The sequence below is a fragment of the Lathyrus oleraceus genome, chromosome 7, assembly GCF_024323335.1.
Source record: "Lathyrus oleraceus cultivar Zhongwan6 chromosome 7, CAAS_Psat_ZW6_1.0, whole genome shotgun sequence".
NCBI lineage: Eukaryota > Viridiplantae > Streptophyta > Magnoliopsida > Fabales > Fabaceae > Lathyrus > Lathyrus oleraceus.
In genome coordinates this window covers 162,381,359-162,396,094 of record NC_066585.1, presented here as the reverse complement: position 1 = coordinate 162,396,094, position 14,736 = coordinate 162,381,359, and positions in this window count along the sequence as shown.

Genomic DNA, 14,736 nt, shown 5'->3' with positions numbered 1-14,736 from the left:
AAAGTCGAGTAATTGTTTTTTGAGCCACAAAATTTGAGCGCAACAATTACCCGCATCAACGTATTCCGCCTCGGCGGTTGACAAAGCAACTGAAACTTTCTTTTTGCTGTGCCAACTTACCAAGGAATTTGAATAAAAATGACAAGTGCCACTGGTGCTTTTCCTATCCGATTCGCAACCGGCAAAGTCCGAATCGGAGTAACCAACCAAAGAGAAATCACTTCCCTTAGAGAACCAAAGCCCATACTTTGAAGTACCACATATGTATCTAAGTATGCGCTTGACGACTTTTAAATGTGATTCCTTGGGACATGATTGATACCTAGCACACATACATACACTAAACATAATGTCTGGTCGAGATGCAGTAAGATAGAGGAGAGATCCGATCATACCTCTATACCTTTTGATATCTACGACCTTACCATTTTCATCCAGATCCATGTTAATAGCGGTAGGCATTGGAGTGTCGATCACTTTGGAGTTTGCCATATCGAAGCGTTTAAGTAGCTCATTACGATACTTCATTTGGCTCACGAAAGTTCCTTCTTCAAGTTGCTTGATTTGAAGTCCGAGGAAGTGATTTAGCTCCCCCATCATGCTCATTTTGAATTCTCCCTGCATCAACTTAGAGAACTCCTTGACCAAATTAATTTTAGTAGATTCAAAAATAATATCATCTACATAGACTTGAACTAAGATGGAGTGTTTTCCTTGACGCCTAATAAAAAGGGTAGTATCAACCTTCCCTCTTGAGAATCCTTGCTCTAGTAGGAATTTTCTAAGACGCTCATACCATGCCCTATGGGCTTGTTTGAGGCCGTACAAAGCCCGCTTGAGCTTACAAACATAGTTTGGATGCTCATGGTTTTCAAAGCCGGGAGGTTGAGATACATAAACCTCTTCATTTATGTGACCATTAAGGAAAACGCTTTTGACATCCATTTGAAATAATTTGAAATTTTGAGAACACGCATAGGCAAGCAAAAGGCGTATAGCCTCGAGTCGGGCAACCAGAGCATAAGTTTCCTTATAGTCTATGCCTTCCTCTTGGTTATACCCTTGAGCAACAAGGCGAGCCTTGTTGCGAGTTATGACCCTGTTTTCATCTAACTTGTTCCTAAACACCCATTTAGTGTCGATTACTCGATGGTCTCGCGGAGGGGGAACAAGATCCCACCCCTCATTTCTTTTAAATTGATTAAGTTCCTCTTGCATAGCTAGAAACCAATTTTCATCGAGTAATACATCTTTGGAGTTTTTAGGCTCATTTTGATAGACGAAAGCGAAATGATAACAAAAGTTACTTATCTTTGACCGTGTGGTAACTCCCTTTGAGATATCTCCTAGAATATTATCAATGGGATGATCCTTGGAAGATTTTCATTCCAAAGGAAGATCATTGTTATTGATGGAATGATCCTCCTCTTTCTTTTCGGAATTAAGATTCGGCTCCTCCTCAGTCAGCTTTTTCTGGATGGGTTTAAACATGATTTTCTTCTTGATCTTTTATTATGTATTCCGAAGGAACACCTGCACCATCAACAATACTACCTTCTCCGACAGCTTTCGGATAAGACTCATCGAAGGAAACATGCACGGATTCTTCAACAATAAGTAACCTTTTGTTGTATACTCTATATGTTTTACTAGATTGAAAGTATCCAAGAAAGATACCTTCATCAACTTTTGAGTCAAATTTACCAAGGTTTTCTTTACCATTGTTTAATACAAAACACTTACATCCAAAGATATGAAGATGTGAAACATTTGGCTTCCTTCCCTTTAGCAATTCATAATGGGTTTTGTTTATAATAGGGCGAATGAGTATCCTATTCAATACATAGCAGGCCGTGTTTATGGCATCGACCCAAAACTATTTATGAAGGTTGTTTTCATTGATCATAATCTTCCAAGCTCTTCTAAAATTCGATTTTTACGTTCTACAACTCCATTTTATTGTGGAGTTCTTGGAGCAAAAAAATTATGATCAATGTCGTTTGTTTCACAAAATTGCTCAAAGAGGTGGTTTTCAAATTCACCTCTGTGATCACTTCGAGTAGTAACTATGCTAGTGTTCAATTTGTTTTGTAACATCTTGGCAAATTTTTCAAAAGCAGAAAAAGTGTCGCTTTTACTTGCTAAGAAGATAGTCCAACAAAATCTAGAGTAGTCGCCCACTATGGCAAAACCATAGTAGTTTCCACCTAGACTTTTAAGTCTAGATGACCCAAAGAGGTCCATATGGAGAAGTTCAAGGGGTCTCGTTGTGGAAACAATATTTTTAGATTTAAATGAGATCCTTGTTTGCTTTCCCATTTGGCACGCATCACATAAGTGATCTTTTGAAAATTTGATTTTGGGAAGACCAACTACTAGATCTTTTGAGACAAGTTTATTAAACAAGTCAAAGTTGACATGCTCTAATCGCCTATACCAAAGCCACGGGTCTTCACTCATGGAGACGAGACATTTAGTGCTTTTCGAGGATACTTCATTCAAGTTAAGCATGTATACATTATTTTCCCTCCATCCCTTAAGCACATCATTCTTATTATCATTATGTTCAATCATGCATCCGTCTTTTAAAAACGAGACTTTATACCCTTTATCACATAATTGACTAATACTAATGAGATTGTGCTTAAGGCCTTTAACTAAAAGGACGTCTGAGATAGTAGTAGATGAGGGATTACCTACACTACCTTTTCTGAGTATAAATCCCTTGTTATTGTTACCGTAGGTCACAAACCCTTTCTTCTTAGCCACAAAGTCAAAGAATAAGGAAGAGCCACCCGTCATGTATCTTGAGCATCCACTATCGAGAACCCATGTTCTCTCCGTATCCTCAAGACATTCCACCTACAAATTTAAACAAGGGAAGGAGGTACCCAATTTTCGTTGGGTCCTAGTGTGTGAGTGAAACTTTGGTTGCATTTGGGCAACCATTGAAAAATGCCTTTAGGAACTAAAAATCTCCTAAATCGATATTTAGCAATAATATGCCCCTTTTTGCAACAATATAGACAATTTAAGTTCGAATGAAAGTTGCTTTTTCTAACTTGATCCTTAACCACATAAGTGTATTTTTGATAAGGATTATTCATATTGCTTCTAAAATGTGATTGATCAATAGCAAAGGTAACTTTAGGTTGTAAAGCCTTGTCAAATTTAGCTTGGAAAGTTCTAACCTCTCTTTGCCAAATGTGACAAGTTTCACATCCAGACCATCTAAACCAAAATCCCTTATCGTCTTCTGTTTTGCCTTTAGTAGCCTCTATCATAGATTTCTTAAGAGTTTCTAATTTCTTTTCGGAATCAAAAATCTTCTTTTCTAAATGACTAAAAATTTTCTTAGTAGAGGCCAAGCGTTTAAAAGCTTCCTTGGCCTCGTTGTGTAGAGTACTAAAGGCATTTTGCAAATCAGCATAAGACATTTTATCAGTATGATCATATTTGGAATGACTTACATTATTTTTCTTCTTTTGATGAGCTATAGACAAAGATTGACAATTTCTTCTTCATCACTTGAGTTATCATCGCTTGAGGGCTCGCTATCGCTCTCCCATGCGATGTATGCTTTTCTAGATTTGCTAGGTTTGTTATGGCGTTTGTATTTTCCTTTGTCTTTATTCAATAAGGGACACTCCGACTTATAGTGATCGACCTTTCCGCAATTAAAGCATGATCCTTTTGACTTGTTTGTCTTGCCTTCCTCTCGATTCGGGAATTTTGATTGTCTTCTATAGTTGATAAGATTTTTGTCCGAATGTTGGACTTCATTTTTTCTAAGGTATTGGTTGTACCTCCTAACGAACAACCCCATGTCTTCATTCGAATATTTATCATCATCACTTGATTCACTTTCACACACATCATTGGTGGATGACTTATATCTTGAAGCCTTTAAAGCAATAGACTTCCTTTCGGTGTTCTTGTCTTTCTCCTTCTTCTCCTTATTTTAATTCTTCTCATGTTTCTCAAGATTCATGAGCTCTTGTTCATGCTCTTGAAGCTTGCCAAACGATGTCGTCATGTCCAATGTTCTTAGATCATTGGCTTCCTTGATCGCGATGACTTTTGGTAGCCAATCCCTGTTAATACATCTTAAGAATTTTATTAGTAGCAACATCATTAGGGGTATTCTACCAAGAGCATTTAACCGATTGATTAGATGAGAAAATCTCTTTTGCATATCGGCAATGGTTTCACCATCTTCCATATGAAAAAGGTCAAATTCTTGAGTTAGGGTGTTGATTCTAGCTAGTTTGACATCATTGGTTTCCTCATGTGTAATTTGCAATGAGTCCCACATAGCTTTAGCACTAGTACAATGGGAAACCCTATAATACTCATCAACACCTAAAGCGGAAATGAGCATATTTCTGGCTTTCCAATCGTAGCTATACTTTTTCTCATCTTCTTCATTCCATTGTGCTTCAGGTTTAGGTACAACAAAACCATCCACATTGGTCATGGTTATTTCCATAGGACCATCTTGGATGACTTTCCATACTTTCCAATCAATAGAGTTGATATGTATATGCATACAATCTTTCCAATAACTATAGTTTTCCCCGGTAAAAATAGGCGCCCTATTGTACGCCCTTTTTGGATCGTTACTCGTTTTCTAAAAAGTTATATGCGAAGCACTAGATGAATCGGCGCTCGTGATACCACTTGTTAGACGATAGTACCGATCTAGAAGGGGGGTTGAATAGATCAGTTTTAAACTTTAGCGCTTTTTAAAAAAGTTTTCAACGGTTGCGGAAGCACCTTAGATTGTAATCGTCTAAACGATCCGTTAATGGAAAGATCGGATATACGTGAAACCGAATGAAATTACTTAAGATAGAGAATATCAACCCATATCTAAATCAATCGATTAACCACTATGTTCCTTGATATCGTTACCTCTAATAATGCTTAACATAATAAGAGATCAAGGAAAATATTACTAATTTTGTGTGAGATTAATTTTATCGAACACTTGGTGTTCACTTCACACCAAGTTTCAATTTCACTCAAATTGAATGTGCAGAGTTTTACTCATTTGCAATCAAAGTGATTGCAACAATTTATCGAACAGTTGCTATGCACACCAATCAAGCGATACTGATTTTACGATTAATTTCACACAAAACATAATTAATGATGAATTTAAAGAGTTAAGAGATAGAGAGAACAAGACCGGATTTGTTGAGGCAGTTCCCCTATCGTCCTCGCTTAGGGTACGTCTGCCCTCAATTCTAAATCTAGAATTCAAATGTTTTTATTAACACGTTACAAAGTCAATACAAGAGAACAAATGATCACCACCAATCAACCCATAGATTTGTTGCAAATCCTATTCTATTCTCTCCCCTTGATTCGAGTTGAACCAAGTTCTTCAAGCGCTTCGAACAAACCTTCGATTACCGCTACCTTATTGCAAGAACGCCACGTTCTCCAAAACTTCAGCTCGGCTGATTTCGAATGCAAGTCGCTTGAACCCTAATCTTTCTTCACAATCCTCCGTTTACCGCTACTTGTTTGACCGAACCTTCCGTTCTTTAAACGTTTCACTCGGCTGAATCTGCGAAGCAAAGGTTAGTGCAAAAACCCCCAATTCTTTGATGAAAAAACCTCAAGGGTTTTATTCAAGAAAAACCCACACAAAGTCTCAACCCAAACTAAGATAATCCAATCTTATTTGAACGTTATCACAGCTGCAATGCACAATGCTCAACATAGATTATTATGTGTGATTATTGAGAAATGCAATGAAGAATGAAGATGATGAGCATTTTGGTGTATATCTTTCACTTTTCTTGTTGTTTTCCTGAAGAAGAGACATTTGGATATTTATATGATGCATGGACAAATAACTAACATAACATAAATATTTTGCAAAGTTACATAGCAGAAAATTAAGTAAAACAGACGATGAGTCGACTCAAATAGGGGATGAGTCGACTCAAACAGAGTTTATTTCAGGGTCGAGTCGACCTATGACTCGACCTGTTCGGACCCATGGAAATATGGTTCAAATGAAAGTGGGAAATGAGTGGACCTATGACTCGACCTGTTCGGATCCGAAGGTTTTGCTCCGAGTCATGAGTCGACTCATATAGCTTAAACTTCTAAAAATGAGTTTTGCAACGCATTATGACCAATTTAAACCGATCTCTTATGAACCTAGGATATTTACTATGATTAAATGCATGATTCACATATAAGATATCCTCCTATATGCTTGGACACACTGAACCTATATTTTGAACATGTCAAAGGATGAATGCTTTCTATGCTATGATGATATTATCCAAAGACACGTTGTGGACGACTAGAGAGGTTTGACATCATTAAAATAAGGACTATGCATATTTGCCCTCACAATGCCTACTAGATTTGGCTAGCTTGATGGAGCAAAATCTGATTGTTGCTGCCTGCTGTTGTGTTAGCTAATTGGATTTGAGAGGGAAAAATGCAGAAGGTGAGGTTTTCGGGTTGTAGAGGATTTGTAATAGTGGCATTGGACAAAGATACAGTTTTCCGCTATATCCAAAAATATGCTTCATGAAGTTTTTGTTGGTTTGCAAGGGATAATGTGCTCATGAAATGTAACATTTCTGGACAAAAGAAAATCTTTTGAGGTGATATCTAATCGAACATTACCCTTCATAGAAAAATGGATTTCCCCGTTTTATGGTTAAGTGTTTTCCTATGAACTTGTAAAGTGGATGCATAACATAGAAAGCCACATTCCCAATTTATGTCTGGTGTTTTGTCATACATGATTTGATATGGTGATTTGTGTTGTAAGATGGGGAGTAGGGACTCTGTTGATGATGAATGTGGCAAATTTGATGGCATATGAGTAATTTGCTTTAAGAAATTTGGATTGGTATAAAAGAGCTTTGCTAACATTTAATAAGTGTTGGTGCTTTCTTTCAACTCTATTATTTTGTTAGGGAGTTTCAACACAAGATTTTTGGTGAATGATGCCTTTTGACACATAGAATTGGCTTAACATGAACTTAGGACCATTGACTGTCCTTAAAAGTTTAGGTGTAATGTTAAATTGGTTAGTAATCATGGTTATGGAATTTTGGACATGCCGAAAGAACTCATACTTGTTTTTTTAACAGTATAGTCCATACAAATTTCTCCGGATTACTTTCTTTTTTAATCAAAAGTGAGTAAATGGGATTAATAGAGGGTGAATGCTCTATGAATAAAACTCGAGTCTTCACAACAAAAAATGTTTCATTCAAGCATGTCAAGAATTGAATGGTTGTGTTCTCAAACAAGTTGCAGAGGAACACATTTGCATATATGAACACAAGTATAAATAGGTAGAGGTCGATGGAAATTGAGTTCTTCCCACAAGCTTTTCAATTAAAGAAAATATTTTATGACATATCTTGAATTTTTCTTGAGGTCGTTGATGGAAGAATGAAGAGTAGCAATTTGAACACGACCAACTTTTGAGAATGTTTCATAAAGATCATTGCATACATCCAAAGTATTTTCGTGAATAACGATGGTTGAAACAATTTGATATGAGACAGAGTTAATGATCTATGAGTGAATGAGATGGTTATGATGTTCCCATCGAGTATAAATCATCCGGTGCAATAGTTTAATCGATGATTTTAACTTATTTTTGGTTAACAAAGTTTGTTTCATAGATTTTCTTCAAGCTAAATAGTTTGAACCATCTAAATTTGGATTGACATTGATTATATTTGGATCTTCATTGGGATGAACATAGTAAGCTGATTTAGTATCAATTTAACGATTCTAAAGTGCTACGCGTGGATGCATGTTGGATAGAAGATGACGATGCATAGAGTGCAGAAATAATGAAAAAGAACAAAGAAAACAATAAAGAACTAATGCGAATAGATTTGCCGATCAACAACAAAGATGAATGAAGAAAATTGAAAGAGAAAATGTTGATTCTAAGTGTTGGCAACAATTTTGGTAAAACAAAGAATGTTCACAAGATGTTATGTGTGATGTCTTAACATGAGATATTCTATGTACCTGCTGGAGTTCAAGAATATGTTCATGCAGGATTGTTTCAGAATGCCATATACAATGCCATGGCTTATGATATTGGATGTACCTGTTGGAGCTTAAATGAAAGACATGTTCATGTAGGATTGTTTCAAGATGTCATACACAAGGTCATGACATCTGATATGGTTGTACCTGCTAGAAGTTATAAAAGGAATTATTGGATAATGCAGGATTTTTCCAGGATGTCAGACCCGATGTCATGACATCCTGTACATAGAACATTCAGTGTGAATGTCTGGTGTTTTGTGATTGCACAATTAATGGCAATCTTTGTATGATTGAAGATCTGATTAGCTGGCGCATTCAATCCTGGATTACAACCAGATTTACTTATTTTCCAAGGAGATCTAACCAGCTGTTATAAAAAGATTTGATTGGAAAATAGATTTAGGGTTTTCAAGATTTCCAAGCCCAGCTGGATGCTTCTATAAAAAAGGACTTAGAAAACCTGTTTGAATACACAACCAATACTGAGCGAAATATAGAGAGAGAGCTAGGGTTTGTGTCTGTTTAGTCGTGAGACTTGTAAGCCATTCAAGTCATCTTTTGATGATTGAGTTGGACTGATTTGTGGTTGTAATTTGTCACTCTAAAGCTGTTAAGCAAGAGTGTGTGTCTACTTGATCAAAGCTGTGAAGCAAGATCAAGTGTGTGTCTACTTGATCAAAGTTATGAAGCAAGATCAAGTGTGTGTCTACTTGATCAAAGTTGTGAAGCAAGATCAAGAGTGTGTCTTCTTGATTGAAACTGTGAAGTAAAATCAAGAGTGTGTTATTGAAAAGTGTTTTCTTTTCTCAAGGGATTGTTGTTTAAGATCACATGTGTGATTGTAGGGAAGTGAGTGGGTTTTCATATCTAAGAGTGCTTAGGTAGAAATTGCACGGGTAAAGATTAAGTGAGAAAGACTGTAACTTGTTGAAGTGTACGGAGAGTCTTTGAACTGATTCTATTATAGTGAATTTCCTTCCTGGCTTGGTAGCCCCCAGATGTAGGTGAGTTGGACCGAACTGGGTTAACAATTTCTTGTGTCTCTTGCATTACTATTCTCTATCTTTATCCTATTTGCATTACTCAGATATTAGTGTCGTGACATTACCTTCGACATCTCATATCTGATACCAGAATTTCAATTGGTATTGGAGCAGGCATCCTGCTCTGGTTCTGGGTGAGATCTAGGGACGATACTTTTTGGTACTATGGAGAGAGATGGAGGATCTGTTCACAGACCACCTATTTTGGATGGATCCAACTATGACTACTGGAAACCTCGAATGATAGCCTTCCTAAAATCTCTGGATAATAAGGCTTGGAAGGCTGTGTTAACAGGCTGGGAACATCCAGTTGTTACCAAGAATGGAGAAGTTACTGCTGATAAGAAGGCTGAAGAACAATGGACCAATGAGGAGGATGACTTAGCCCTTGGGAACTCTAAAGCATTGAATGCTATGTTCAATGGTGTAGGTAAGTATATCTTCAGATTGGTAAACAACTATGAAGTGGCTAAAGATGCTTGGGACATTCTCAAAACCACTCATGAAGGCACCTCTAGAGTGAAGATGTCTAGACTGCAGTTGCTCACTACCAAGTTTGAAAATTTAAGGATGAAAGAAGATGAAAATATTCATGAATTTCATATGAATATCCTTGAAATTGCTAATGCCTCAGGAGCCCTGGGTGAGAAGATGTCAGATGAAAAATTAGTGAGGAAAATACTCAGGTCACTCCCTAAGAGATTTGCCATGAAAGTGACAGCCATAGAAGAGTCTCAAGACATTTCCAGTATAAGAGTTGATGAGCTAATTGGATCCCTTCAAACATTTGAGATGGGAATGTGTGATGGATCTGAAAAGAAATCCAAAAGCATAACATTCAAGTCAAACACTGAGGAGGAAGAGGAGGAAGGTGGTCCAGATATTGATGAAGATCTGGAAGATGATGTAGCAATGTTGGGAAGACAATTCAACAAGCTAGTGAAAAAGATGGATGAAAGATCTAAGGCTAATGTCAAGAACATCGCATCTGACATCAGTAAATCTAACAATATTGGAAGAAGAACAAGGTCAGATGAAAATCCCAAAGAAGAAAAAGGAGTTCAGTGCCATGAATGTGATGGGTATGGACACATTAGAACTGAATGTGGGACCTACCTCAAGAAACAAAAGAGGAGTCTTGCTGCCACTTGGTCAGATGGAAGTGAAACAGAATAATCTGCAAATCTTATGACTGCCTTAACTAGAAGATGGGATTCTGATGAAGACTCAAGTGATGGTGAAGTAACCTTTGAAGAGTTGGCCACTACCTACAGAAAGTTGTGTCTCAAAAGTGTAGAGTGGTGTAAACAGGTTGAAATCCAGAAGAAGGAAATAACTCAACTTGAGAATGAGAAGGTAGAACACTTGGAAACCATCTCAAAATTAAAAACAGAAGCAGTGGTTCTGAAGGCCAAGATAGATGAAAGTCAACAAGTTGAAAGCCAGAAGACAATACAGCTGGAGAATGAGAAGGCAGACCATGTGGAAATCATCTCCAAGTTAAAAACTGAAGTTATGTTCTTGAATTCTAAACTAGAAGAGATGACCATGTATGTAAGAATGTTAAACAATGGATCTGACTCCCTAGACAAGATTCTCCAAATTGGAAAAATAACAGGAGACAAATCTGGCATTGGGTATAATGAGTCTAAGCCTGAGTGCAGTTACACTGGTAGCAAACCTCAAGCCAAACCTAAATGCAGCCATAGTAAAAGCAAACATGTGATGTCACATCATATGTCACAACATCAGAAGAGAAGACATCAGAAAGGGAAACACCAAAGATGGAGATGCCATTACTGTGGGAAATTTGGTCACCTTAAGCCCTTCTGCTATAAGTTGTATGGTTGTCCTAGCCCTGTTCATCATCAAACTCACTATCGACCCAGACCCAAATAGCACAGGCCTGTCAACAAGAAGCAATGGGTTCCTAAGACTAATGTTACAAGTCTAATAGCTCACATTCCCCTCAGAGTCTCAGCCAAAGAAGAGTGGTATTTTGATAGTGGATGTTCCAGACACATGTCTGGAAACAAAGACCTGATAACTGGACTTCATCCTCATGCCATAAGCTATGTAACCTTTGGTGATGGAGCAAAGGGTGAAATCAAGGGTATATGCAAACTTGATTGTCCTAGAGTGCCTAAACTTGACAAGGTCCTACTGGTTAAAGGCTTGACTGCAAATCTAATAAGCATCAGTCAACTATGTGACCAAGGTCTAAATGTTAACTTCACTAAAACTGAATGTCTGATTACCAACAAAGAAAGTGAAGTAATCATGGAAGGAGTCAGAACCAAAGACAACTGTTACATGTGGAACTCTCAAATTAGTTACTCCTCAAAATGTACCTCATTCAAGGAGAAAGGGATGAAGTTGATTATATCTGCTAGAGAAACTCCCAAATTAAAAGTCTGTGGGAAATGTCAGACAAGGATGTCACACCAGAAACTCAGACTTAACATCACTTCCAAAGAGTTGAAACTCCTCCATATGAAGTTGATGGAACCCATGCAAGTGGAAAGCCTTGGTGGAAAGAAGTTTGCAGCGGTGGATGATTTCTCCAGATACATCTGGACCAAAAACAAATCTGATGTGGTTGAAATCTTCAAAGATTGTTGTCTGAAACCTCAAGGAGAAAAGCTCATGGTGGCTCAAACAGATATGGATAATATTGGGTTTGGTAGGTGGTCAGATCAGATGGTAGAACATGTTGCTCATCAAGTGCAGTCTGAAGTTGGGAAGAGCTTTGTTGGACTTGGGCTACAAGTCAAGTAGATAGAAGAGTCTATTTTTCTATCTCAAAGCAAATGTGCCAAGAACAATGTTAAGAAGATTGGAATGAAGAGTGCAAGGACTCCTGCTCATACACATTCGAATGTATTCAAAGATGAAAATGGTGTTTGTGCTATATATAAAGCTGAATACATAGCAGCTGGAAGTAGCTGTTCTCAACAGGGTTGGTTGAAACTAATGGTGACTGAACCCAATGTCACACAAGATGTCAGGACAATGTACTGTGACAACCTAAGTGCTACAACTATTTCCAAAAATCCTGTTCAACACAGCAGGACAAAGCACATTGATATTTGTCATCACTTTATTAGAGAACTTGTGGAAGAGAAAATCATAGCACTGAAGCATGTTACTACTGAAATGCAATTAACTGACATATTTAGAAAAGCTTTGAATGCTAATCAGTTTGAATGTTTAAGAGGGAAATTGGGGATTTGTATTCATGAGAATTTATAGCAATTAAAGTGGAAATTTGTTATACAGAGGAGAGTTGTTGTAGAAAGGAAGCTAGGGAAGGAGGCTGTAGAAGTGAAGGAGGTTATGGAATTAATCAAGTTTGTTGGTTTGATGAAAACAGTTAGTGCATTACCCCAATGTTTTGAAGGTTTAGTGGAGGAGTTTGTGGTGAATATCCCAGAGGATATTTCTGACAAGAATAACAAAGAATTTTGCAAGGTCTTTGTTAGAAGAAGGCGTGTAAGGTTCTCCTCAACTATAATGAATAAGTTCCTAGGGAGAGGAACAGAAGGAGCTGTTGAGTTAGATGTCACAGACAATGAAGTCTGTAGGACAATCACTGCTGGTCAAGTCAAAGAATGGCCAAGAAAGAAGCATGGCACTGCTGAGAGAGTAATTGATTTGGAGGAAGAGAGTTCAGAAGAGGAAGATGACACCTTGGTTCATCACTTGAAACCAAGTGTTACAAAGAAAATGAAAACCAGGAAAGGCAAGACTGTGGCTGAGATGTTGACAGCTAGAACTAGTAGGAAGGCTGCTGCTGTAGGTCCTTCTAAATCATGGAGTAAAGTAGAGGTTCAGAAGAGGAAAATCAGAGAAAGCTCTGATTCTGAAGATGATGTCGAGGACGGTGTCCTAGACATCTCACCTGCTAAAAGGCAAACTGTTAGAAAGTCTCCAGCTAAGGTTGCAGCTGTGCATTTTGACAACATTTCCTTCCATCTAGAAGATGGTGAAGCCAAGGAGTCAGATGCCCATACCTCAAGTAGATCAATCTAGTGGCAGTTCTGAATCTGAAAGTGAAGAAGATGCTACCTCCTCAGACTAAGTTGTGGTGATGGTCCCCATGTTATGATGACATGTGTGCTGTTCTGGATGCTGTTATGACTGTTTTGGAAGCTTGGATGTTTTGTTTCTGTTGAAATGTTTGTATTTTGTGGCAGTCCTTACTGATGCCTTGATGTAAGATTTGGGCTCTTAATGAGTTCCATGGATTTCTCATTATCTCAGCTGTCACAGCTATGTATGATGATGGTTTGTATCTCCTAACAATTATGTTTTAACATTTTAATGTTATAACATCTGTTGTGACATTCTCTACTAGGCTAATTGACATTTATTTTGTCTAATTGGTCACCTTTGGTCAATTTTGACTAAAAAGGGGGAGAAGTGTTTATGTGGAGAGCTGCAGGTGTTGTGGTTACATATGCTGTTATTTTCATGGAAGATGTTTGATGTATGCACAAATTTAGGGGGAGAAGGAGTACCCTTTTGCATTTGTGTGTCTTACTAGTTGCATCCATAACTAGTAATTCTGTTTTTGTTGCACAAATTTAGGGGGAGGAGAAGTACCCTTGTGCATGTGTGTATTACTAGTAGCTATAGCTAGTAATTGTTTTGCTTCTGCTGCTGTTTAAACTACTGTTAAGTTGTTTAACTGTTGATAGTTTACCTTGTGAACAAAAAGGACAGATATATGTTTTAGCCAAAATTTACCAAAGGGGGAGTTTGTTGATTCTAAGTGTTGGCAGCAATTTTGGTAAAACAAAGAATGTTCACAAGATGTTATGTGTGATGTCTTAACATGAGATATCCTATGTACCTGTTGGAGTTCAAGAACATGTTCATGCAGGATTGTTTCAGAATGCCATATACAATGTCATGGCTTCTGATATTGGATGTACCTGCTGGAGCTTAAATGAAAGACATGTTCATGCAAGATTGTTTCAAGATGTCATACACAAGGTCATGACATCTGATATGGTTGTACATGCCGGAAGTTATAAAAGGAATTGTTGGATAATGCGGGATTTTTCCAGGATGTCAGACCCGATGTCATGACATCCTGTACACAGAACATTCAGTGTGAATGTCTGGTGTTTTGTGATTGCACAATTAATGGCAATCTTTGTATGATTGAAGATCTGATTAGCTGGCGCATTCAATCATGGATTACAACCAAATTTACTTATTTTCCAAGGAGATCTAACCAGCTGTTATAAAAAGATTTGATTGGAAAATAGATTTAGGGTTTTCAAGATGTCCAAGCCCAACTGGATGTTTCTATAAAAAGGGACTTAGAAAACCTGTTTGAATACACAACCAATACTGAGCGAAATATAGAGAGAGAGCTAGGGTTTGTGTCTGTTTAGTTGTGAGACTTGTAAGCCATTCAAGTCATCTTTTGATGATTGAATTGGACTGATTTGTGGTTGTAATTTGTCACTCTAAAGCTGTTAAGCAAGAGTGTGTGTCTACTTGATCAAAGCTGTGAAGCAAGATCAAGTGTGTGTCTACTTGATCAAAGCTGTGAAGCAAGATCAAGTGTGTGCCTACTTGATCAAAGCTGTGAAGCAAGATCAAGAGTGTGTCTTCTTGATTGAAA